Raw genomic sequence first — 25,768 nt, 5'->3', positions numbered from 1 at the left:
CTTCCTCTTCCCCCCACATAAAAATAACAGACTCCGTGCTCTTTGCAATATTCGACTTTCACCAGCAGTTTAACAATAACCTTTCCCTGACCTTTAGTCAAATGTTAAGGATTAAGCCGTTGAAATGAGACGGCCGCTGGTTAACCTACACCAGGATGTCCAAAGGACTTGAGAAAGAGAATCCTGTAACTTTATGTGCGGTGGATCTCAGAGTTAGGCCCCGTGACTGCCTGTTGATTTTCTTGGGGCAGAGTTATCAATCTACGATGAGCTGGAGCAGAACTTCCCACACTCCGTTGGGGGATTGGGTCTGTGAAGATGCCTGAGTGTGTGTGTGTGTGTGTGTTTCAGCAGCCGCGTTCTGGTTCACTGAGAGGGTACGAGGTCCATTCTGCTCAACTCTCCATTCGTTAAGCCTTGCGGAACGCAGTGGCCAAGCAGTGAATCCTCGAGGATTCAGGGGTCATGTTCAGATTAAAATCACAATGGTACTTGCTTTGCTGTAGGTCAGTACCCTGATCCTCAAGCATGTCATTGCAAGATGTGAGCTGTGAGGGTCTTGGGGAGCCTTAGGTTAGCAAGCAAACCTCCACGGATGCTGTCGTCTTTCAGATGAAGCTCTAACATCCTTGTTAAATCAGCTTCTTTAGCTAAAGTCCAATATTAGATGGAAAGAAAGAGGAAATAGCTTTTATACAGTGCTTAGGAATTCCCAAAGTGTCTCACAGCCAATGCATTTCTTTTTAAACTGTCATACCCGTTGTTTTGTAGGCAAACACGCCAACCAATTTGCAGAAGGCAAGGTCCCTCAAAGGGTGATGAGATGAATGGCAAGTTAATTTGTTTTGTCGGTGTTTGAGTTAATTTTTGCAGTGTTTCTGACCCTGGGGGGTTTCCCTCCCTCTCTCTTCAAAAGCCGGGACCCTGGGAGATTTCCCTGCTCCTCTTCACAAAAAAAAAGAGTGCCATGGGATCTTTTAATGTTCATCTGAACAGGCAGACAAGGCCTTAATTTAACATCTCATCTCAAAAGACGGGCACCTCCGACTCCCACTGCACTGTAGCGTTACATAAATCTGCCATCGGGATCATTAAAAGATAAATGTCTGTAGTATTTTTGTACAATCTGGACTCGACAGCACATTTGGTAAATTTGGTGCAGAATTAACCCATACTGAGAAGGAAGACCCCAGGTTTATCTTATTGAAACATATAAGATTGTGAAGGGGCTTGATCGGGTGGATGCGGTAAGGATGTTCCCAAGGATGGGTGAAACTAGAACTAGGGGGCATAATCTTAGAATAAGGGGCTGCTCCTTCAAAACTGAGATGAGGGGCAACTTCTTCACTCAGAGGGTGGTAGGTCTGTGGAATTTGCTGCACCAGGAAGCTGTGGAGGCTACATCATTGAATAAATTCAAAGCAGAAATAGACAGTTTCCTAGAAGTAAAGGGAATTAGGGGTTACGGGGAGCGGGCAGGAAATTGGACCTGAATTTAGATTTGAGGTTAGGATCAGATCAGCCATGATCTTATTAAATGGCGGAGCAGGCTTGAAGGGCTTATTGGCCTACTCCTGCTCCTATTTCTTATGTTCTTATGTTCTTATGTTTGATCTGCAGTTCGTAGTGAGTAGGTTTATCTGAGTGAGGACACTGCAATTGGCTTCAGCACTGCGAACCAAAAAGGGGAAATAAAAATCGGGTAAGTTTTGTTGCCTAAATAGGCAGCTGCGTTTTTGAGGACTGGAGGTGAGGACAGAATTGCAGATGTGCTGTGATGCCCCAGCAGTTGAATAGCTTGTCAACACTCGAACGGTCTCAGCTGACCAATGAAGAATGAGCACTTGGCCAAAGTACCAGAGGGCAGCTGGCAACTGTGGGATCCTGAGCTTGTTTTATTAACCCCTTCCCTCGATAGGCCTGAGGCACTAAAGCCTCTGGTCCATCGAGAGTGTCCATACCACCCTCCCACTGAGGTCAGTAAACTCTGCAGGATGGGGATTGAATATAGAGAGAAAGAAAGAAAGAACTTGCATTTATATAGCGCCTTTCAGGGCCTTAGGACGTCCTAAAACGCTTTACAGCCAATCAAATACTTTTGAAGTGTAGTCACTGCTGTAATGTAGGAAACATGGCAGCCAATTTACACACAGCAAGATTCCACAAACAGCAACGTGATAATGACCAAATCATCTGTTTTTTTTAAGTGATGTTTGAGGGATAAATATTGGCCAGGACACCAGAGAGAACTCCCCTGCTCTTCTTCAAAATAGTGCTGGAGGACCTTTTACTTTTTCTTATTTCAAAATATACTTCATTTCATAAAACTTAAAGATTCACATGGTTTACACACAGTTCAAATATAGGGCACAAAATGCAGCTCAGCAGTTCAAAGCAATACAGTCCAGATCATATACACTATGATCTCATTGTTACAATTTTAAAAACACAGTACATATTTTCTAATACATTCTGTACAATATGAGGTAGGGTGGCATTATACAGTGGCTGTAGGATCTTTTACATCCACCTGAGAGGGCAGACGGAGCCTCAGTTTAACATCTCATCCAAAAGACAGCACCTCCTACAATGAAGCGCTCCCTCAGTACTGCGTTGGAGTGTCAGACTGGATTTTGTGCTCGTATAGAACAGTCCTGAGCTGTAATACTCGATAAACCTGGTGAGTGATTCGAGGGAAGACACAGCAAGGTTTTTGTTTTCTCTCTTTAAGATGTTTTTGTAAAATGTCAGTGAATTGACATCAAGGTATTGTGGAACACTCAAACCTGATGTCTGCTTGAAATATGACCTTGTGCAAACATGTTTCCTCTCCATGGTAACACTCTGTTGCAGTCCTAACCTTTTTCTGCTGATCAGTCATGGTTATCAGTGAATTTTATGGTTACCGTGTGACACAAGGGAAGGAACATTTAGACGGCAAAAGTGACTCTTCACTTTAGATTTAGTGAGGCTCGGGAGTTTCAGGAATCACAGCTGGATACGTCAACGCTCAGCAATCGGTTGCAAGTTATTAGAAGGTTCTGGAGATTTTTTTGATTCCAATTCCCTTCTGTGTTTATAGAAAAATAGCCTTGGAGAAGGAAGGACAGCTGCAGCCTCATCCCTTTCCATTTACACTGGATTAGTTATTAACTTCTTCTTAAGGGCCAGTAAATCCATCTCTCTCTCTCTCTCTCTCGCTCTCACGCGCTGCCTCCCTTGCTCTCTCTCTCTCTCACGCTGTCTCTGTCTTGCACTCGCCCTGTATCTCTCTCGCCCTGTATCTCTCTCGCCCTGTATCTCTCTCGCACTTTCTCTCACACTTTCTCTCACACTTTTTCGCGAGCTGTCTCTTTCGTGCTTTCTCTAGCTTGCCCTTTCTCTCATTCTCTCTCTCTATCTTTCTCTCTCTGCATGTTCTTTCTTTCTCACTCTCTCTTTCCATCTCATATTTCTCCCTCTCGGCTCTTAGTGTACCTATGTGCATCTTTCTCTCTCTCTCTCTCTGTCAATCCTTTGCTTCTCTCTTTCCACATTTCTGTCCAGTTCTGTCTCTTGTGCATTTCTTTCTTTTGTTTTTTCTCTGCCTGTTTACCTCTCTCTGGACATGCCAGCAACAAATCACATTTATATAGTGCCTTTAACACAGGAAAATGTCCCAAGATGCTCCACAGAGATACCTGTGATGGTATATGTGTCTCTCTCCTCTCAGTCTCCACCTTTGCAAGTTTCTGGTTTGTTCTGTTTTTTTCAAGGACTGTTTATCCCTGCATATCTCTTTCTCTCTATCTCTCCTTCTGCATGCCTCTCTCTGTCTCTTTCTGTATGTCTCTCTCTCTGCTTGTCTCTGTTTCTGTCTCTGTCTCTCTGCAGGCCTCTCTTTCCCTCTCCATAAATCTCTCCACGTCTTTTTCTCTGTCTTTCTCTACATCTTTCTGCATGTCTCTCGCCCTGTCTCGCTCCGTCTCTCTCTGCATATCCCTCTGTCTCTACATGTCATTCTTTCTGTCTCTGCATGTCCTTCTCTCTGTCTCTCTGGCCATCTCTCTCTCTCTGCATGTCTGTGTGTGTGTGTGTGTGTGTCCCTCTCTCTCTCTGCATGTCTGTGTGTGTGTGTCCCTCTCTGCATGTCTCTCGCTCTGTCTCTCTTTGTCTCTCTTTCTCTGTCTGCATGTCTTTCTCTGTGTGTCTCTCTCTCTCTCTCTGTCTCGTTCTCCATGTCTCTCTCTCTGCACGTCTCTCTCTGCATGTCTCTCTGCACAAGTCTCTCCCTGCACGTCCTCTCTCTCTCTCTGCACGTCTCTCTCTGCCTTTCTCTCTGCATGTCTCTCTGTCTGTCTCTCTCTCTCTCTTATAAAACTTGCGACCAAAAATGTCACAACTTTCAGGTTGAGGGGAAGAAATTCGGAGGGTGGGGGAAGGTACTAATAGTCATGAATGATTTTTTTTGTAAGCACAACGTGAAAGTGAGCATTGGATGACTCGACAGTTCAGAGTGCCCTTTGGCTCTGCGGGGCAGGCCTGCTGTGATGTATTGTAAGATAATAGTCCTGGTGGTGTGAACGTTGCATGTAGCAACAAGTGTGACCTTCCTCCAAGTCAGAGTACTCGGAGCTGAAATCGCACTCAATCAGACTTGTTTACTGCTCTGTAATGAAAAAGAAAAAGGGAAGGTGGGGGAGGGCAAGACTGGCGTCTTATCCCAGCGGGGGTCCCCATTACAGCTGGTGGACTCGGTGCTGCCAGCTTATTGACTTTTCCCTATTGTTGAGCTGGCACGAGGCAGGAATAACTAATGGACCGTAGCAAAAAAAGGAAGGCCTCTAACCTGGCCATGACGTGCAGCGTGCAGGAGTTTAAGGTGCTGCGTCATGACTAACCTCTCTCGGTAAATATATTAAAGAAAAAGGCAACTTTGTCAATATATTCAACGACTACACCTTGCATTTATATAATATAATATAAAATAAAAACAGAAAATGCTGGAAATACTCAGCGAGTCAGGCGGCATCTGTGGAGAAAGAAACAGAGTCAACGTTTCAGGTCGATGACCTTTCATCAGAACTGGAAGAAGTTGAAGATTTAACAGTTTTTAAGCAAGTGCAGAGCCAGGGAAAAGGGCGGGGGGTTGGTGGTAGTGGAGGAAGGGGAGGGGAGGAAAGAACAAAAGGGAAGGTCTCTGATAGGGTGGAGGGCAGAAGTTGATTAAGTGACAACAGGGATGATGGAGCAAGGCGAGGAGGGTGGTAATAGGACAAGCATTTATACAGCGCCTTTAACATTGTAAAATGTCCCTAGGTGCTTCACAGGAGCGATTATCGAACAAAATTTGATGCCGAGCCGCATGAGATATTAGGACAGGTTGAAGAGGTAGGTTTTAAGGAGCGATTTAAAGGAGGAGGGAGAGGCGGAGTGGTTTAGGGAGGGAATTCTAAAGCTTAGTGCCTAGATAGCTGAAGACACGGCCGCCAATAGCGGAGCGATGGAAATCGGGGATGCAAAAGAGGCCAGAATTGGACGATCGCAGCTAACCTGGAGGGTTGTAGGGCTGCAGGAGGCTACAGAGATAGGGAGGGACAAGGCCAGAAGCCAAAACACAGGGATTAAACATTGTCTTCATTTTATGTATCAGGACATCAATATCCACCTGAATGGACAGACGGAGCCTCAGTTTAATGTGTCATCAGAAAGACAGCACCTCTGAATACTGCAGCACAGCGCCAGCACTCAGTATTGAACAGGGGAATATCAGCCTGGATTATGTGCTCAAGTCTCTGGAGTGGGACGTAAACCCACAACCTTCTGACTCAGAGGCAAGAGAGCCACCCACTGAGCCATGGCTGACATTTAAAGAGGGAAAGAAGCTTAGAGCTTTGTTCATGCTGTAAGAATTGCTGGTGCTTCTAATGGCCCCAACTCCGACAGCAGTGCGGTAAAGCAAATCACCTCACGGTGTTCCTTCGCCTGTGCGGCTGGTGGTGACCACATTCTCTAGCCGTAGATTGGCTGAGTCTGGTTGTAGAAGCCCGTGAGGTGTTTTTTCACACTGTAGGGACCTTCTCTCAGAGGAGCCATGGCGAACAAAAAGGACAAAGGGAATTTAAAACTGAAAGGAGCAACCCCACAGTGCTGCTCCAGTACCTTTAGTAAAGAAGATAATGCTGTGCTATTTATGTAGACGTTCACAGGAGACCATTGTCCGTGAAGTAATAGCGAGCAACTACTGAGGAGGTGGAACGGGGGAGGGGTGCACACGAGAGATTTGGACGCTCGCTCCAGATCTAGGACTTTACTTCCCTTTCAGCTAAGTTTACAGCACTAATGTTCCCCATGAGAGACCGGTCCCAATCTGGCCCTTAAAGCCGAGGCAACATTGTCCTATTTGCAGTTACATTTCTGGCTGTTTGCAATTGTATTCGTTCTGTTGGAATTGGGGGCCGGTCTGGAGGTTTGGACAGAGCTGTACTCAGTGCTGTTGCCTCATCGGCGGATAATTCCGAAACGAGAACACCAAATTAGCGGGAACACGGATTAAAACTTCATGTTTAGCCCTCGAGGCCCCTTGGCGTGCACCTACGCCAAGTGTCAGAAGAAGGTGCATTTACATAATGCCTCATCGTTTCCCTCAGGACGTCTCGCACGGCTGCGATGGGATCTTTTACGGGTAGTGTAGTGGTTATGTTACGGGATTAGTAATCCAAACTAAACTGCAACTTCAAATCCCACCATGGTGGATTGAGAATTACAAATTCAGATCAGTAAAAATGACCATGAAGCTGTTGGATTGTCCTCAAAACCCAACTGGTTCACTGACGCCCTTTAGCGGAAGGAATCCTGTAGTCCTTGCCCAGTCTGGCCTATATGTGATTTCAGCCCCACACCAAAATGGTCAACTCTTAACTGGAATCTGTAGTTGTCTAGCAAGCCACTCGGTTGTATAAAATCAAGGCACCTGAGGATAGGCAATAAATGTCGGCCTTGCAAGCGACGCCCACACCCTGAGAATTAATTAATAAAAACTTTTAGGCCGTGATTCAACAGCAGCTCGTGAGGCCAAGGGAATTCCGGGTCTCTGCTGTGGTCAGAACAAGGAAGGTCAGATCGTTTATATACTTGCAATAACAGGACAACCAAACGTTTTGGCATTGGCTGTACTCTCATAAAGTAACAGGGCCTTTTGATATGGTCTAAGCGGATCCCAGTAGAACAGCCACCTTTCAGACACTTGACAGCAGAATCTCTTATAAAGAAAACATTTTTTAAAAAGAGCTTGTATTTATAGAGCAGCTTCATCAACCTCAGGACGTCCCAAGGTGCTCTACAGCCAATGAAGTACTTTTTGAAGAGTAGTCACTGTTGTAATGTAGGTTACGTGGCAGCCAATTTGCGCACAGCAAGCTCCCACTAACAGCAAAGTGATAATAACCAGATAATCTACATAAGAACATAAGAAATAGGAGCAGGAACAGGCCTGCTCCACCATTCAAGAAGATCGTGGCTGATTTTCTACATCAACTCCACTTTCCTGCCCGATCCCCATATCCCTTGATTTCCCTAAGTGTCCAAAAACCTATCGATCTCAGTCTTGAATATACTCAATGTCTGAGCATCCACAGCCCTCTGAGGTAGAGAATTCCAAAGACTCAAAACGCTCTGAGTGAAGAAATTTTTCCTCGTCTCGGTCCTAAATGGCCGACCTCTTATCTTGAGACTGTGACCCCTAGTTCTGATATTGGCTGAGGGATAAATATTGGCCAGGACTCCCCTGTTCTTCTTCAAAATAGTGCCGTGGGATCTTTTACGTCCACCTGAGAGGGCAGATGGGGCCTCAGTTTGACGTCTCATCCGAAAGACGACACCTCCTATGAGAAGGTGCCGGTTGTCCCCAGGGTCATGGGTCTCATGGAAAGTTGTCCTTTGCGTTTCTGTTCCTCCCCACCCATCAGCACGTACTTAGTAAGTTCCCTGCGCACGTCCTTGAATGTGGCAGCGTGCAGCTAATTTAGTAGGAGCCAGAGCTCCCTGTCTCATCACGTATGAGGCAGGTGAGGACAACCATAGAACATCCTGGTCAATGAATCCAGTCAGGTCCTGACGTGAGCAGAACAAACCACCAGAGAACACAGGGTGGGGCCATGACAAACCTTGAACTTCATACCCTTTTTATAAAAAATAAAGAGGAGCGAGAGGTAGAGAGACAGAGAGTTTTAGGGAGGGAACTCCACAGCTTAGGGGCTAGGCAGCAGAAGGCCGCCAATGGTTTAATGTCCCTTCCAAAATATGCCACGTCTGACAGTGCAGCGCTCCCTCAGTGCTCCCCACTCCGATTTGTGTCCATTTGTCTCTTTATCTCCGTATTTGTGCACAGTGCTCTCTCTTTTTTTTCCCTTTCAGTTTGTGTCTCTCTCTCTGCTTATGTCTGTTTGTACCGTTTGCTCTCCCTGTCTCTCTCTGCATGTGTGTCTCTCCTCCTTTCTTCCTGTCCTTTATTACCAGGGATACCTGTTGCCCTCCTCTCTTCTACAATAAAGAATTGACTGGTGCATTCAAATTGTGATTTCATGCTCCCAGTGTCTCTCTGATCCATGCAACTTTTATACATTGTCGAGTCTTGTGTCCTTAATTGCTTGCAGGCTAATTTCCACTTCCTCTGTCTCTGTACTTTCACACTGTCTTCACTATGTGAAGATTCTTTTGATCTTGTGGAGACTCCACAGATGCCTCCTTCCAGATTTAATTAAAATCAAGCAGTAAGTAACTTTCTGGGGGAAAAAACTTTGAAAGTAAAGTGTTACCTGACTTTACACGTCCAAAAAAAAATGTTGAATGTTTTGTGGCATTTAATTCATCACTACGCTTGTAAATGTTTTATGGTTGTCATAATTGGATTTTGAAATGGTAGCACTTAGAATTTTAAAGTTTGATTATATAACCAATGCTCGCCAACCTACATTGGCTCCTGGTCCAGCAACACCTCAAATTTAAAATTCTCATCCTTGTTTTCAAATCCCTCCATGGCCTCGCCCCTCCCTATCTCTGTAACCTCCTCCAGCCTTACAACCCTCCCGAAATCTCTGCGCTCCTCCAGTTCTGGCCTCTTGCGCATTCCCAATTTTCATCGCTCCACCATTGGCGGCTGTGCCTTCAGCTGCCTAGACCCTAAGCTCTGGAGTTCCCTCCCTAAAACTCTCTGTCTCTCTACCTCTCTCTCCTCCTTTAAGATGTTCCTTAAAGCCTATTTCTTTGACCAAGCTTTTGGTCACCTGTCCTAATATCTCCTTATATGGCTCGGTGTCAAATTATGTTTGGCAATCGCTCCTGTGAAGCACCTTGGGACATTTTACTATGTTAAAGGTGCTATATAAATGCAAGTTGTAGTTATTGTTGATAGTACGCTTGCGGTCACTGAAGGCAGTCTTCCCCGAATGGTCCCATGGCTATAAGCAACATAGTGTGCCACTGAGCCGTACATCCCATAAACCGCCCTACATCAATTCCTGATCTGTGGTTCAGTTAGCTGAAGTCAGCCAGGGCTACAATAAAAAAAAGAAAGAATTGCATTTATATAGCACCTTTCACGACTTCAGGCCATCTCAAAGCGCTTTACAGCCAATGAAGTGCTTTTAAAGTCTAGTCACTATTGTAATGTAGGAAACGCAGCAGCCAATTTACGCACAGCAAGGTCCCACAAACAGAAATGTGATAACGAACAGATCATCTGTTTTTAGGTGTTGGTTGAAGGATAAATGCTGGCTGGGACACCAGGGAGAACTCTCAGTCATGGTAGGTGAGGGGGGAAATCAACTGAGGTTTCCTTTGCCGGTTGCTATCCAGTGACCACCTGCTGGGAATGGCTTCAAGGCAGGATCGGGCTCATTTGCAATGCCTGCGACTGTCGAATAGCCCATTGGCGCTCACTGTCTAGACTCGCTGAAAGGAGCGTCCGGTTGGCTGATTGGATTGGAAGGCTGTTGACGATCCGGATTCTTTCCCCTCAATCTGGTTCAGTAAAAACTGAAGTCGAATACATTTTAAAGTTCAACACATCTTTAATAGCAGGGTTCTTAGTCTGCAGCACTGATTTGGACTCCTGATAGAGTCCCTCTATGCTGGCAGAGCAAGAACAAAAACATACAGAAATCCACACGTTTTTATACAGATGAATAGGGTTGGAACATACTTAACGAGGGTCAACACCAATCATAAGCCGGGCATAGGTTGCCATGCGAGGTTACATTATTTCCGGCCAATCATAAATCGTCCATGTGCTGATCATGTTGCTGTTAGACATCAAAGGGGATACTTCCTCACCTTCCAACTTGGAATGTTCTTCCCTGTCCCTTATCTTGGAATGTTCTTCCCTGTCCCTTATCTTCCCGATGTGGAGATGCCGGTGATGGACTGGGGTTGACAATTGTAAACAATTTTACAACACCAAGTTATAGTCCAGCAATTTTATTTTAAATTCACAAGCTTTCGGAGATTTTCTCCTTCCTCAGGCAAATGTTTCAAGAGCTCCTTGAAGCCTACGCATTTATACATATTGAACAATACATGGTGTTTACAGACTGCCCCTGCAACTGCCCGTTGCCAAGGCAATCACCGTGTTCAGACAGAGAGGTGTCATCTGCAGAACCCCCGAATACACATTCAACAAAAAAACAAACAGGGAAAAAAAACAGAGAAAAAAAAAACACAGAGAGAGGCAGAAACATCCGGAAGGCAGAGAGAGCCAGCAAATGACCCATTATATTAAAAACAGATAACATTTGTTCGCTGGTGGGGTAACGTGTAGCGTGACATGAACCCAAGATCCCGGTTGAGGCCGTCCTCATGGGTGCGGAACTTGGCTATCAATTTCTGCTCGACGATTTTGCGTTGTCGTGTGTCTCGAAGGCCGCCTTGGAGTACGCTTACCCGAAGGTCGGTGGATGAATGTCCATGACTGCTGAAGTGTTCCCCGACTGGGAGGGAACCCTCCTGTTTGGCGATTGTTGCGCGGTGTCCGTTCATCCGTTGTCGCAGCGTCTGCATGGTCTCGCCAATGTACCATGCTCTGGGGCATCCTTTCCTGCAACGTATGAGGTAGACAACGTTGGCCGAGTCACAGGAGTATGAACCATGCACCTGGTGGGTGGTGTCATCTCGTGTGATGGTGGTATCTGTGTCGATGATCTGGCATGTCTTGCAGAGGTTACCGTGGCAGGGTTGTGTGGCGTCGTGGACGCTGTTCTCTTGAAAGCTAGGTAGTTTGCTGCGAACGATGGTCTGTTTGAGGTTGGGTGGCTGTTTAAAGGCGAGTAGTGGAGGTGTGGGGATGGCCATAGCGAGGTGTTTGTCCTCATTGATGACATGTTGAAGGCTGCGGAGAACATGGCGTAGTTTCTCCGCTCCGGGGAAGTACTGGACGACAAAGGGTACTCTGTTGGTTGCGTCCCGTGTTAGTCTCCTGAGGAGGTCTATGCGATTTTTTGCTGTGGCCCGTCGGAACTGTCGATCGATGAGTCGAGCGTCATATCCCGTTCTTACTAGGGCGTCTTTCAGCGTCTGTAGGTGTCCATCGCGTTCCTCCTCGTCTGAGCAGACCCTGTGTATTCGCAGGGCCTGTCCATAGGGGATGGCCTCTTTGACGTGGTTAGGGTGGAAGCTGGAAAAGTGGAGCATCGTGAGGTTGTCCGTGGGCTTGCGGTAGAGTGAGGTGCTGAGGTGCCCGTCTTTGATGGAGATTCGTGTGTCCAAGAAAGAAACTGATTCTGAGGAGTAGTCCATGGTGAGCTTGATGGTGGGATGGAACTTGTTGATGTTATCGTGTAGTCTCTTTAGTGATTCCTTGCCGTGGGTCCATAGAAAGAAAATGTCGTCGATGTATCTGGTGTATAGTGTTGGTTGGAGGTCTTGTGCAGTGAAGAAGTCCTGCTCGAACTTGTGCATGAAAATGTTGGCGTATTGGGGTGCGAATTTGGTCCCCATGGCTGTTCCGTGTGTTTGGGTAAAGAACTGGTTATCGAAGGTGAAGACATTGTGATCCAGGATGAAGCGGATGAGTTGTAGGATGGCTTCCGGAGATTGGCTGTTGTTGGTGTTGAGTATTGATGCTGTCGCAGCGATGCCGTCATCGTGGGGGATACTGGTGTATAGTGCCGAGACGTCCATCGTGGTGAGAAGTGTTCCTGGTTCAACTGGTCCGTGGGTACTGAGTTTTTGTAGGTTATCTTCCCAACCTGGAATGTCTTTCAACTTTGGCTAAGCTCGTTACCTATATTGATCTGCCATAAACATGGAGACATTCAGACCAGTCCTTGAATCACATCAAAGACTCTACATTGCTAAGACCATGCAAACCTGCTGACTACGCAAACATATGGCCCAGCAGGAGGCCAGGCCACCTGTACCAATCTCAGTTACTAACTAATTAACCCTTTCTAACCATTTTGCATTCTGCTTCTTTGCCACGTAGACATCTTAATATTTTACCGAAAACTGACCACGTAGGGATTCTCACTGTCGTACCCCAACACAAGCCAGCACCTTCATCAGAAGAAGGGGGAGAAAAATGGGAGAGAGGCGAAGAAAATCCTTCAGCCAATGTTTGCCTCAGTGAACTAAAGTGACAACCCGGCATGGTTGGCGTGAGAAATGCCACTCCACGGTTAGAGACGCTCTTCTGAGACTGGAGGTGGAGCAGGGTCTTTATTCGGCATCTAACCGTACTGTTCCTAACCTAGTTGCGTTTCACACTTGACACAGGGTGACTGAAATGGGTTGACGTCTCTCAGCTGAAAATTAACCAAAACGAAAAGGGCACCGAGCATGGGTAGAATGCTGATAGGATTCTTGCACCATATGGATGGCTTGGGCCATGCCGCAGTGCTCGATCAGTGAGGACGACAGGGAAGTATTGGCTATCGTTCTGTGTCCCCCTAATCCTACACGTTTCAAAAAGGCTTTTGCCATTCAGATAATCCCAAGACAATGGGGTGGTTTTATTATCCCAAGTCACTGGGTAGATCCCCCGGGGGGGCAATCAATCAATCAAAGCCATTGTAACTTGCCTTTGGCGGGCAGGGTCCGGGGGGCCCGGTGGGCTGTTGGAAAGCAGGTGGCTGTTGAATTGAAGTGGTGAATCCTGAGGGACTGTGTGCCCTGAGCTCACTGACCATCGCAGTTTATAAATCGGGACTCCTGTCTTGGCCAGGACACATGCTTAAAGGGCCATCACCCCCTTGAAAGTCTTCTGCCAACTTTTTAATTTCAAGGCGATCGACCCCATCCACATGGCACTCACCCCATTCTCGTCAGTGCTCCTGGCCATGAGAAAGCTAGTTATATATGTAAAAAAAAAATCTCCAATTTCCATCCCTCCTTTCCTGAAGGCAATGCTTGGATACGGTATCATGGGCGCCAGTCACCCTCCTTGCCTAAGTGGGTATTCTTCATGTGCGAGCCTTGATAGTGAGTGGAGATGGTGAGCTATTCAACTATGGAGGGCTTCGTTTCACTGCTGCGCCCACCCCACCTCCCCCCCATCCTCTCTGGTGTCCGTACATGCATTTTCCAGCTGGATTAACTGGAGGAACAGGAATTGTGGTTCATTTTCCTGTCTTTTGTTCCTTCGCCCGGGGATGCTGTGTCTCATTGTAACACCTCCGTGCCACCCTGGCTGAGAGTTTTCTGGTCTGCATGGCTCAGAAGTAGACCATGAAGTGCCTTTGCCAGCTGAATAAAAAGAAAGATGTGCATTTGTAAAGTGCCTTATCGCGTCAAATAAACGTCTTAAGGCAGTTTACGTGCAATAAATCACTTTAAGGTGCCCTTAACGTGCTATGTAGACAAATATGGCAACCATTTTGCACAAAACAAGGACCAATGAACAGCAGTGAGATGAAAAGCAGGTTAATCTGTTTTCAGTGGCTGAGAAAAGCACAGTGAGACCTCGAATAGTGACATGGGATCTTTAACTGGAACAGACAATGGGGCCTCAGTTTATCATCTCATCCAAAGGTACTCTCTTTCCCCTCCCATTTATAAACAAATCATTCTGTGCGTGTTAGACACGGGGGGCTGGGCCGGGGTTGGTGGGGGGGTTCGAAATTGGACCCTATTACGCCCATTCTCCTTCTGACCTGGAATTGGGTCGGGCCATTTTTCAGGCATCCCCAGTGGCCACTTAAAACAGGTGTTAGACCCCCTCAGTTACCTAGGTAAAGGACCTAACGCTTGTTTTAAGTCCCCTCACAAAAATTGGGCAGCGATGAGCGACAGGCATCGGACGTACCCCACTCTGGGATGTTCATCAACCGTTGTGGCCTAAGCAGCAACCGTCAACCAGTGGTTAGTTTATTGCAATCAGCCACTGCTTCCCCTTGTTGTTAGCTTCAATCCCCACTCCTTGCTAACAAGGGCAAGAGGCCTGATATTCCTCTAAGTAAATGCGCAAGCTGCCTGCACAGTTCACGCAAAATATTTTAATGAGAACCGAGACCCAATTTCGGGCTGGTCTTGGGCCTACCAGTCGGGCCCGCCCGCCTGCCTGGGCAGCCACCGATTCTAGGTGCGAAAATGGGTCCAAGTGAATTTCTACCCCAGAGACTGATTAATCTGTCTATTGGTTGTGTATTTGTTCATTAGATTCATGACTATTCTTTAGAAAGAAAGAACTCGCATTAACAAAACGCCTTTCACAAACCTCCAGATGTTCCAAAGCGCTTTACAGCCAATGAAGTACTTTTGAAGTGTAGTCGCTGTTGTAATGTAGGAAATGTAGACTTCTTTTAAAAAGAAGAGCTGAATAAAATTGCATAGAATTTACAGAACAGAAACAGGCCATTCGGCCCAACAGGTTTATGCCGGTGTTTATGCTCCACAAGAGCGTCCTCCCTCCCTGCTTCATCTAACCCGATAAGGATACCCTTCTATTCCTTTCTCCCTCATGTGTTTATCTAGCTTCCCCTTAAGTGCATCAATGCTATTCGCCTCAACTACTCCATCATGAATTTTTTATTGGATTTATTACTGACTATCTCTATAGCAACTATCTATATAGTGACTATATTTACAGCCCCTAGTTTTGGACTCCCCCACAAGTGGAAACATCTTCTCTACCTCTACCCTATCGAACCCCTTCATAATTTTAAAGACCTCTATTAAGGTCACCTCTCAGTCTTCTCTTTTCTAGAGAAAAGACCCCCAGCCTGTTCAATCTTTCCTGATAGACTTGGTCATAAAATTGACCAAATGATGGGTTTAAAAATGAAGTCTTCTGTGCGTTTATTTTTAAAATTAAGCTTATTTTGGCTTGGGTGCGTGTCCCATAATTGGTAACGAATGAACGTCTGCATTTCTTTTGCCCCCAAATGACGCTGACTAACACTGAGGGTTTGTCTGGGATACAAACAATGAGGCTGTTTAATCTGAACAAAGTGAGGAGAAAGTACAGTCCCATGAATTCTATATGACAGTCAATGATTTGATTAACAGTTTATATGATTGCAGTGAACTGGCTGGAAGGGTCTCGTGCTCCCAAATTGTTACTTCCTGAAGTTGACAATTTATTCCCAAGAACTTCCGAGAGGGATAATTATACTGATTCTGTAAAACAAAATTACCGTTGATTTTTAAACCCTTGTAAATCTAATTTTCATTATGGAATAAGAGATTGTGTATGTGTGCGTGCAAAGCTATGCATGACAGTGAAAATAAGCACATCTGGTTTTTATGTATTCATTCTTGGGATGTGGGCATTGCTGACATTTATTGCCCATCCCTCGTTAGAACAGAGTGACTTGCCGGGGCAGTTAAGAGTCAACCACATTGGTGTGGGACTCAAGTCACATATAGACCAGGTTCCTACTCTAAAGGGCATTAATGAACCAATTGGGTTTTTATGACAACCCAACAAGCTTCATAGTCACTTTTACTAACACCAACTTTTTATTTCAAGAGAATTCAAATTCTTTAATTGTGGGATTTGAACTCATGCTCTACTGTATTATTAATCAATACCTACTGGATTACTAATCCTGTAACATAACCACTACACCACCTCATATTTTGAGAAAGGAGAGGGAGGGTTATAGCTTTATTAACAATACTGCTTCATTTTTTTTCAGGGAAGGAAAGAGTTGTGTCTATCCTGTAGCCCTTGGGCCTAGGCTATCCAGCCCTCGAAGCCTGCCAACTCAGTTTTATTTGTGCTTATGTGTTTTATTTGTCCACCTGATTGAATTTCAAGGCCCCGAACCGTTAGAAAGGTCTTCTCTTGTACCAGTTGCCTCATTAATGGAAAATTCCAAAATCAGAACACTGAGATCTGTTGGTATCTGCAGCATGAGCTGTACGAGAATTAATGGGAACAAGGGTTTAAACTTTATACGTCGCTCAGGGACTCCATGGTACACAACTGTGAGGTTAGTGTTGCCAACCTTCTAGGATTGTCCTGGAGTCTCCAGGAATTAAAGACTGATTTCCTGGGCACTGCCTTCAGCAACCCTGGAGGAAAATCAAAGGGGCGTTAAAAAATAATGTGGGTTTTCTCCCCATTTACTTTGAACACTTTTGTTTATTAGTTAGACAAATATTGGAGATGGGTGGGGGGCTGGTGGGTGGAAAAGGCTGTTTGACTGACAAGTCAAGAATCATCCAAACCGAATAATGAAGAGTCTGTTTGCTTTCCATTTGGTGCGGGAATGTGATAACGGATGCGTTGGGTGACCAATGGCAGGAGCGTAAGGGGCGGGGCGAGAAGGTCATGTGATGATACCTCCAGGAATATGTCCAACCAGAGTTGCCAACCCTATCTGAGGCCCACAAAGACACCCTTGCCTTAAACTAGGAGATCAACAGGTGAAGCGGTGGGGAGGAGTCCATGTAGAATAATCGTACATGAGCTCTAGATGGAATGGGCTAGATGGGCCAAATGGTTAATTCTTACTCTGGAATTCCTTCTATTGCTTACAAAGTTGTGACGATTTTTTTTTTGCAAGTCTGGTTTTGCAACAACTCTGTGCATTCGGTCCAGCCTCTGGATGGGCCGCAACATACAAAACGTCGAGAGGCGCTGTGCTGAATAAAGACACGGGATGCGCTTGGTTTAGAACGGTTCGAATATTGGAACGTGATTGCTGGCTGCAGGTCTACCTAACAGCATCAGATGCTCTTCTATGGTGGGCAGGGAGACATCTCGGAGAGTGTATTGCAGGGCACCGAGGAGCAGGAAAACTGGGTGATGGGAGAGAAATAAGATGGAAGGGAAAGCTCCTGAAGCTTTTGTGGGCAGGGATGGAAATAAGAAAGCGAAGGTGCTGGGGGATAGGGTTCCTTGAAAGAGAAACACAGTAGCTTAAGGAGAATGTGCCATTGGTAGAGTGTGCACGCAGCAGGGCTAGTGTCAGGGGAGGGGGTGTGTGCGGGACTAGTGTCAGGGGAGGGGTGTGTTCAGGACTAGTGTCAGGGGAGGGGTGTGTGCAGAACAAGTGTCAGGGGAGGGGGTGTGTGCAGGACTAGTGTCAGGGGAGGGGTGTGTGCAGGACTAGTGTCAGGGGAGGGGTGTGTTCAGGACTAGTGTCAGGGGAGGGGTGTGTGCAGCACTAGTGTAAGGCGAGGGGTATGTACAGGACTAGTGTAAGGCGAGGGGTATGTACAGGACTAGTGTAAGGCGAGGGGTATGTACAGGACTAGTGTCAGGGGAGGGGCGTGTGCAGGACTAGTGTCAGGGGAGGGGTATGTGCAGGACTAGTGTCAGGGGAGGGGTGTGTTCAGGACTAGTGTCAGGGGAGGGGTGTGTTCAGGACTAGTGTAAGGGGAGGGAGTGTGTGCAGGACTAGTGTCAGGGGAGGGGTGTGTGCGGGACTAGTGTCGGGAGGGGTGTGTGCAGGACTAGTGTAAGGGGAGGGAGTGTGTGCAGGACTAGTGTCAGGGGAGGGGTGTGTGCAGGACTAGTGTAAGGGGAGGGAGTGTGTGCAGGACTAGTGTCAGGGGAGGGGTGTGTGCGGGACTAGTGTCGGGAGGGGTGTGTGCAGGACTAGTGTCGGGGGAGGAGTGTGTTCAGGACTAGTGTAAGGGGACGGGTATGTACAGGGCTAGTGTCGGAGGAGAGGTGTGTACAGGACTAGTGTCAGGGGAGGGGCGTGTGCAGGACTAGTGTCAGGGGAGGGGTGTGTGCAGGATTAGTGTCAGGGGAGGGGCGTGTGCAGGGCTAGTGTCAGGGGAGGGTTGTGTACAGGACTAGTGTCAGGGGAGGGGTGTGTGCAGGGCTAGTGTCAGGGGAGGGTTGTGTTCAGGACTAGTGTCAGGGGAGGGGTGTGTACAGGACTAGTGTCAGGGGAGGGGGCGTCTACAGGACTAGTGTCAGGGGAGGGTTGTGTACAGGACTAGTGTCAGGGGAGGGGGCATGTACAGGCCTGTAAAGATAGAGGAGGTCACTGAGTTGCTTCGGGATGAGGCCACTGAAGGACCTGAAGGTGAGGGTGGGTCACTTTCTCGAATTGCATTATTTAAGCCCTGGGCGTTAAGCATCACAGATCTGGGCAGAACGCGGAGTTGAAAATCTGGCAGGGAGCATCTGGAGCCCATAACAGTGCTGCAAGATTTACCTTCCGTTTAAAGAATAATTGTGCAGGTTCAGTAAGAGGTACGCAATCCTCCCTGGTAGGTTCTCCTCTCTGTGCCTCTGTTTAGGCGACACTTAAAGCCTAGGTGACCAAGATGGAAATCTACCCCAGATCGCTGACTGAGCCATTCACTCGTTCCCCCCCTGCCCTGCCTTTAACCTATTACTGGTGCTGTCAATCAGACTGTGCTAATGTCTGATGCAAAGCACTGAGCGGATCAAAAGACTGGAGACACTTGGATATTACCAGCATGCTGTCTGAGAGGAACTCTAAGATTAGGTTTGATATTTTATGAATGCAGACGGACCTCTAAGTCAGTTTACCACAAATTAATCGATTCTGGACATTCTGTTCAAATTCTGTTATCAGCATGTCCCAGCGTGTTCAGTGGCTTCATTCCCGCAGTTAACTTTTCCCCCCATCACTATTCTGTTACCAGTTTTGCCTCATCCGATGGATTAGTTAGTAAATGTGCCACCCTGTGTGAAACGGTGTTGGACTGAACAGGTCTGAACGTTGGTTTGTATCGAGGTAACTCACCTCAGACAGGGCAGCAGTCGGAGCACGACGCTGTCTCAATAATGTTGAGAAATAAATTAAATCTTGTAAATGATCGATAATGGGAAATTGAGTTTGAGAGCTTTATTCAAGGTCCCTGGTTATACAAAGTCTTCCACACTCAAAATGTCCTCTGTAGGTTTGGGTACTGGACATGTGCCAGACTCCTGACATCTTCTATCCATCCATCTTAGTCCAGCAGGAATCAATAACATCACCGGGCCTTAGGTGATATTTTATCATTTAGACCATGTCCACTTAGATAGTGCTTCCATCATCCAATATTTTCACCCCATTCTTTAAAGGTGCTTCCTCTGGACAGTCCGACAGGCCCCAGTATCTGAGGTACAGTTCCACAGGCCCCAGTATCTGAGGTACAGTTCCACAGGCCCCAGTATCTGAGGTACAGTTCCACAGGCCCCAGTAGCTGTTGTTACAATCCCACAGGCCCCAGTAACTGTTGTTACAATCCCACAGGCCCCAGTAGCTGTTGTTACAATCCCACAGGCCCCAGTAGCTGTTGTTACAATCCCACAGGCCCCAGTAGCTGTTGTTACAATCCCACAGGCCCCAGTAGCTGTTGTTACAATCCCACAGGCCCCAGTAGCTGTTGTTACAATCCCACAGGCCTCAGTAGCTGTTGTTACAATCCCACAGGCCCCAGTAGCTGTTGTTACAGTCCCACAGGCCCCAGTAGCTGTTGTTACAATCCCACAGGCCCCAGTAGCTGTTGTTACAATCCCACAGGCCCCAGTAGCTGTTGTTACAATCCCACAGGCCCCAGTAGCTGTTGTTACAATCCCACAGGCCCCAGTAGCTGTTGTTACAATCCCACAGGCCCCAGTAGCTGTTGTTACAATCCCACAGGCCCCAGTAGCTGTTGTTACAATCCCACAGGGCCCAGTAGCTGTTGTTACAATCCCACAGGGCCCAGTAGCTGTTGTTACAATCCCACAGGCCCCATTAGCTGTTGTTACAATCCCACAGGGCCCAGCACCTTCTGATACCTTTCTCAAGCTATCATTCTGCATGTCTGCGGCTGGACAGTAAATGTTACCAGGCTATTAGCCCTGGGCAGCATCGCAGCCAAGATTGATTCTGATGGCCCTCGTTATCCACACATACACTTTCTAGCAGCAGTCATCGGTTGGCGACCAGTAGCAGGAGCACCGGCTGATTTGTCTTACCCAAGCTCAGGGTCGCTGAGTGAAATTGTAGCTACCCCTGGTCTTGCCTTGATCAACTAACTCGACACAGCATCATACTTGGGCCCTATCTGGTCAATATGACTCAGTATTACACCAGGCAGTGTGGTTAGCCACAAGCACTTCCTTTATTAACTTATTTAAGGGGAAATCTAGATAAGTACAGGAGATAGAAAGGAATAGAAGGATATGCAGATAGGGTGAGATGATGTAAGGTGGGAGGAGGCTCGTGTGGAGCATGAAAACCGGCATGGACCTGTCGGACTGAATGGCCTGTTTGTGTTCTGTAAAATCGATGTAATTATAGAACGTGAGGCAAATAAAAGGGTCTATTTTGTATAGTTTTTTGGGGGGTTTCGTGCTGCTGGTTCAAAACGTGCTGCTGGCTTACAACATCAGGTTGTGAGAACAGGTGAATGATGGTGGGATAGTCAGACGACTTGTATTTATAAGGCACCTTTAACATAACATCCCAAGGCGCTTCACAGGACCGTTACCAAACAAAATTTGACACCGAGCCACATAAGGAGATATTAGGACAGGTGATCAAAAGCTTGGTCAAAGAGGTAGATTTTAAGGAGCGTCTTAAAGGAGGAGAGAGAGACAGAGAGGTTTAGGGAGGGAATTCCAGAGCTTAGGGCCCAGGCAGCTGAAGGTACGGCCGCCAATGGTGGAGTGATTAAAATCAGGGATGCACAAGAGGCCAGAATTGGAGGAGCGCAGAGATCTCGGAGGGTTGTAGGGCTGGAGGAGGTTACAGAGATAGGGAGGGATGAAGCCATGGAGGGATTTGAAAACAAGGATGAGAATTTTAAAATCGAGGCGTTCCCGGACCGGGAGCCAATGTAGGTCAGCGAGCACAGGGGCGATGGGAGAACGGGACTTGGTGCGAGTTAGGATACGGGCAGCAGAGTTTTAGATGAGCTCAAGTTTATGGAGGGTGGAAGATGGGAGACCAGGCAGGAGAGCATTGGAATAGACAATTCTAGAGGTAACAAAGACATGGATGAGGGTTTCAGCAGCAGATGAGCTGAGGCAGGGGTGGAGACGGGCGATGTTACGGAGGTGGAAGCAGGCGGTCTTGGTGATGGAGCAGATATGTGGCCGGAAGCTCATCTCAGGGTCAAATAGAACACCAAGGTTGTGAACGGTCTGCTTCAGCCTCAGACAGAGGCCAGGGAGAGGGATGGAGTCGGTGGCTAGGGAACGGAGCTCGTGGCTGGGACTGAAGACAATGGCTTCCCAAATATTGGGAAGACCGAAGACAATGGCTTCGGTCTTCCCAATATTTGGGAATTATCCTAGGCTTCTGAAGGCATGGCCGCCAATGGAGGAGCAATGAAAATAGGGGATGCGCAAGAGGCCAGAATTGGGGGAGCGCAGAGAACTCGGCACAGGACGTTCAAAGTGAATTAAAAGTGACAAGAGAAGCCTGGGGCCTCCCGTGCGGCCATTAGCAAAAGAGCAAGTGGCTGAATCACAGCCTTTAGTTGAGGGGGCCTCAGCTGACACAAACTGGTCCCTGATCCGAGTTTACCAGCAGATAAGCCCGCAGGTCTCTGCCGCGGAGAGGCCTAGCTGTGGAATTGTAAGTGAAAGATACCGGTCGTTACAAAAAAAAAGGTGATTTGAAATACAAGAAGCTTAAGGAGATTTGCGTTGTGCAGCAAAAAGAGAAGGCCAGAAGCAAGTCAGAAGAAATAAAGGAGAGGCCCGTACTATTTCTGCAAAGGATTATGGATTGCAGGCGTACCCTGTGCCTTTAATAAATTTTAGTGAGAAATGTTGGCATGTTATGTTGACAAAGTGCTTTAATAATGTTGGATCAATACCATTGTACAGAAGATTAATCCTTTTGGAGAGACCGAGAAACAAAAAAAAATAATTTATGCTGCGATTTAGCAGATTGCTATTTCTTTTCCCTCCACACTTTTGTTTCCCGTTCCTGAAAGCAGTGATGCGTATCAAGGAAGGTTTTCTTCAGGCACCTAACCCCTCTTCAACCAAGCGCCCGATCCTTCAGGGCTTCAGCATGGTTGGGCTATTTGACCGTGGAGCGGCGTCACAGCCCAGCCCGATCCTGTCCTCTCCCTACAGTCGCGTGCTTCCCAGCAGGAGTCGGTGGATAGTGATCAGGAATGGGAGCTCTGGCTGATCTTTCTCTTCCCTAGCCCAGAGGTACCACATCTAACTGTGGTGTCCTAACTTGGTGTCAGCCGTGGCTCGGTGGGTAGCACTATCATATACCTCTAAAGTCATGGAGGTTGTAGGTTCAAGTCCCACTCCAGAGTCTTTGAGCCCATAATTCAGGCTGACAATCCCAGTGCACACTATCTGAAGGGCAGTGTCTTTCAGATGGTAGATGTTAAATCTGAGGCCCCATCTACCCTCTCAGGCAGATGTAAAACATCCCATGGCCATGATTTCAAAGAAGAGCAGTGGAGTTCTCCCCTGATGTCCTGGCCAATATTTTATCCTTTAACCAACATCAGATTATCTGCTCATTATCACATTGTATTTTTTTCTGGGACCTTGCTGTGCACAAATTGGCTGCCGCGTTTCACCACATTACAACAGCGACTACACTTCAAATAAAAAAGGTATTTCATTGGCTGTAAAGCTGGTTGGCACAGGCTTAGACCCACGATACCCTTGGGCCTATGAGTCTGCCAGCGGGGTAAGGGACTTGCAGTTATTAGTGTACATGTTGGGAACTGTCCCTTGAATTCCGAACTAACACAGGCCCTTCCAGCAGACTCATTGGATGGTACTCAGTACAGCAGCTTATGTGACCTAAGTAACCAGGCCTGTGTTCTTTTATAGATAATGGGATGTGGTGGAGAGTTATTACCATTTAGATGGAATAGAGTTCGGAATCAAAAGGTTAAAAAGGGGATATAGCAGAGGGCTTAGGTATTAAAAGAATCATTATTAGATTGCATACAAGTCATACAAATTCATGCCAAATGGTAAATCTGTTGTTCACAGAAATATATATATATATATTTTAAAAAACATTACCATGTGTTTTTATTTGTCCCTTGTTTCTCCTGAAGTCCCAGACTCTGGGGTGTGGTGTTATGAGCACTGGCTGTGCCCCCGAGCATTGTTCTTCGTGCGTGAGCCCAAACAGTGAGGGTTGGCAGGCTTGTGGGGGGGACGCATCACAGCCAACCCCGATCCTGTTCGCACTTAATGTCCGCACAATGGACCTTCCAGCAGACTCATTGGATGGTACTCAGTACTAGAATCCCTGACTTTTTTCTTTAACCATTTGCTCCCCTTTCCCCCCCCCCCCCCCACCGCCCTCCCCCCCACCTTCCCCCTCCCCCAACTAGCCCTGGGGATCCTGAGGTTACTTGTAGCCTCCTTACTTGCTGCCCTGGCCGGAGAGGCTAATTTAGCCCAGACCATGGAGCAAACCTGGTCCCATTGACTCCATTCTATAGTAGGTCATTTGGCTAGCTTCCTATTTATTTCCTCCCCCCCCACACCTCCCGCTTTCCCCCTCCCCCCCTTGCTTTTCCAGTCAGTCTGACAAAACTTTAAAGCTTTGAACCTTATTCCCCTCTTCTTTCTTTCTCTCCCTTTTAATTTTTTTCTACGTATGCAGTTACCGCCAGCAAAGCCTTCTGAACCGACATCTGGGTATCGGGAGATGGTTACACGAGTGGCACTTTAACACAGTAAGGACTGGGAAAATTAATAAGCTTGAGATCAGTATAAAAATGCAGTTGGTCTAGTTTGTTCTCCGGTACCTTCAGCCAAAAGTCCAACCGGTAACTATTGGAAACCAGAAACTGTAATGGAGCCATTTCACCGCTAGACTTTACCTTGAGGTTGCGACCTCTGTTTTCTCTTGAGTTGGGAAGGAGTTTACATTTCTGGTTGGTGGAGCAGATTGAGTCCAGATCACGGCACCTCCAGAGGCTAGGTCCACGACGTTCCTCCTTTGGGGGTGAAGCCCGATTGCCGATTGAAACTAAGTGTTACACACTTTCCTGATGGCCTTGTTGGCTGGTTGGTATGGAAGTGACTATAGATCAGCATGAGTCAGCAGCTTGAGGAGGGGAGGGAGCTGGAAATTGTTCTTTAGCCTGGTTGCGGAGTCCATTGATTTTTGGTGATGTAATAACGGAATCCCTCCGTGAAGTCAAATTGTAGGCTGTTTTTTGCTGAAGTAATTCTCGCGTTTGCCAGGACCTCTTTTTTTTCTTTTCTTGCTTTTTTCTCCCCCCCACCCCTTCTCCTTGTGCTTTGCTCCCCTTCTCCCTGTGCATTGAGGAGACCGCCCACTGGTGACCTCACCCAAGTGTCCATTATTCATGCATGGGTCTTGTCAGTGTGTGTCAGGAGCCTCTTTGACTTCAGGGCACATTGTACCCAAGCCCAACCCTGCCTAAATTTTCCAGTAATAGTCGCGGTCAATGGCAGGAATCCTGGTGGGTTCTTTCCATCCCTAACCCAGAGGATGTTGAGACAAATTGCAACATCACCACCGCCCCCAGTGGAAATCAGTTAACTGCGGACCGGTCCTGGTCTATATGGTACCGCTACATGTTGTTCTGAAGTGTAATCTATGTCCACGCCAGCCCAAGGTACCAAACACAAGGTCTTTCTCGTCTGAATGGCTCAGCACCACACATGGTGATGCATTTACACACTGAGATACACAGGGCACTTTCTGGTGATTGTTTATTTGGTCGTTGGCTTTACTTTGGAATGAACCAACCAGCTGTTCTGGCAAATGAGACCATCATGTAAATGGATGACTGCAGTATACTGAACGGATCTTGAAAAGGATTGAGTGAATGCTTGAATGCAAGAAGAAAGTTTCCATGTTGTGATGGCTACTATCAGTGTTGGCCTATGGCTTTTAAAACTGTACCATGAGTTTGGGGTAAGATTGAATTTGAAGAGTCAGGAAATCCATCAGCCTCACTGGGGGTGAAGTTTGCTTTGGGCAATAGCTTGAAATGGGCAAGATCGAATTGTTAACCCATGAAAATCAGGCAGAATGTAAAACGGGCTGCTGATTCACTATTGCCTGGTTTGCTCCACTGCTCGAGATGAATTTCAAGCCCCCCGCCCTCCCCTCCTTTCACCCTTCATTTAAAAAAATGAGGAGCAGCCTGGACAGGGGATGGAATGAATGGGTGATAACCCAGTGCTTGTCAAGTCTCTGCGATGGACAGTGTCATCTGCCCAATGGCCAGGTTTTCGTATTCTGTACAACTGGTTTCAACGTGGCCACATCTTCTCCAGAAACTGGACCAGATATTTCTGTAGTTGTCTCCTTCTACTTCTTTCACATGGTAGACAGGCAGTATGGAATTGGTTGAGCGCTGAGGGAAAAGACACGGCCTCAAAATGTTGTAACGGTTCAACGCGCCAAAG

General features: G+C 47.0%; 1 protein-coding gene across 5 annotated transcripts in view; it reads left to right on the top strand.

Annotated features, from left to right (window-relative positions):
• Positions 1-25,768, top strand: part of LOC137332313 (protocadherin-1-like) — a 301,656-nt gene that overhangs the window by 209,372 nt on the left and 66,516 nt on the right. The window contains exon 4 of one of the 5 annotated variants that reach the window (XR_010965630.1): positions 23,985-24,057. The exons of the other annotated variants lie outside the window; for them this stretch is intronic. The gene's annotated coding sequence lies outside the window, so the exon portion shown is untranslated. The remainder of the gene's footprint in view (positions 1-23,984; positions 24,058-25,768) is intronic. 5 annotated transcript variants of the gene reach the window in all.

This window comes from Heptranchias perlo, chromosome 14 (assembly GCF_035084215.1).
Source record: "Heptranchias perlo isolate sHepPer1 chromosome 14, sHepPer1.hap1, whole genome shotgun sequence".
NCBI lineage: Eukaryota > Metazoa > Chordata > Chondrichthyes > Hexanchiformes > Hexanchidae > Heptranchias > Heptranchias perlo.
The sequence above is the reverse complement of the archived record's forward strand: the minus strand, read 5'-3'. Positions and strand labels throughout refer to the sequence as shown.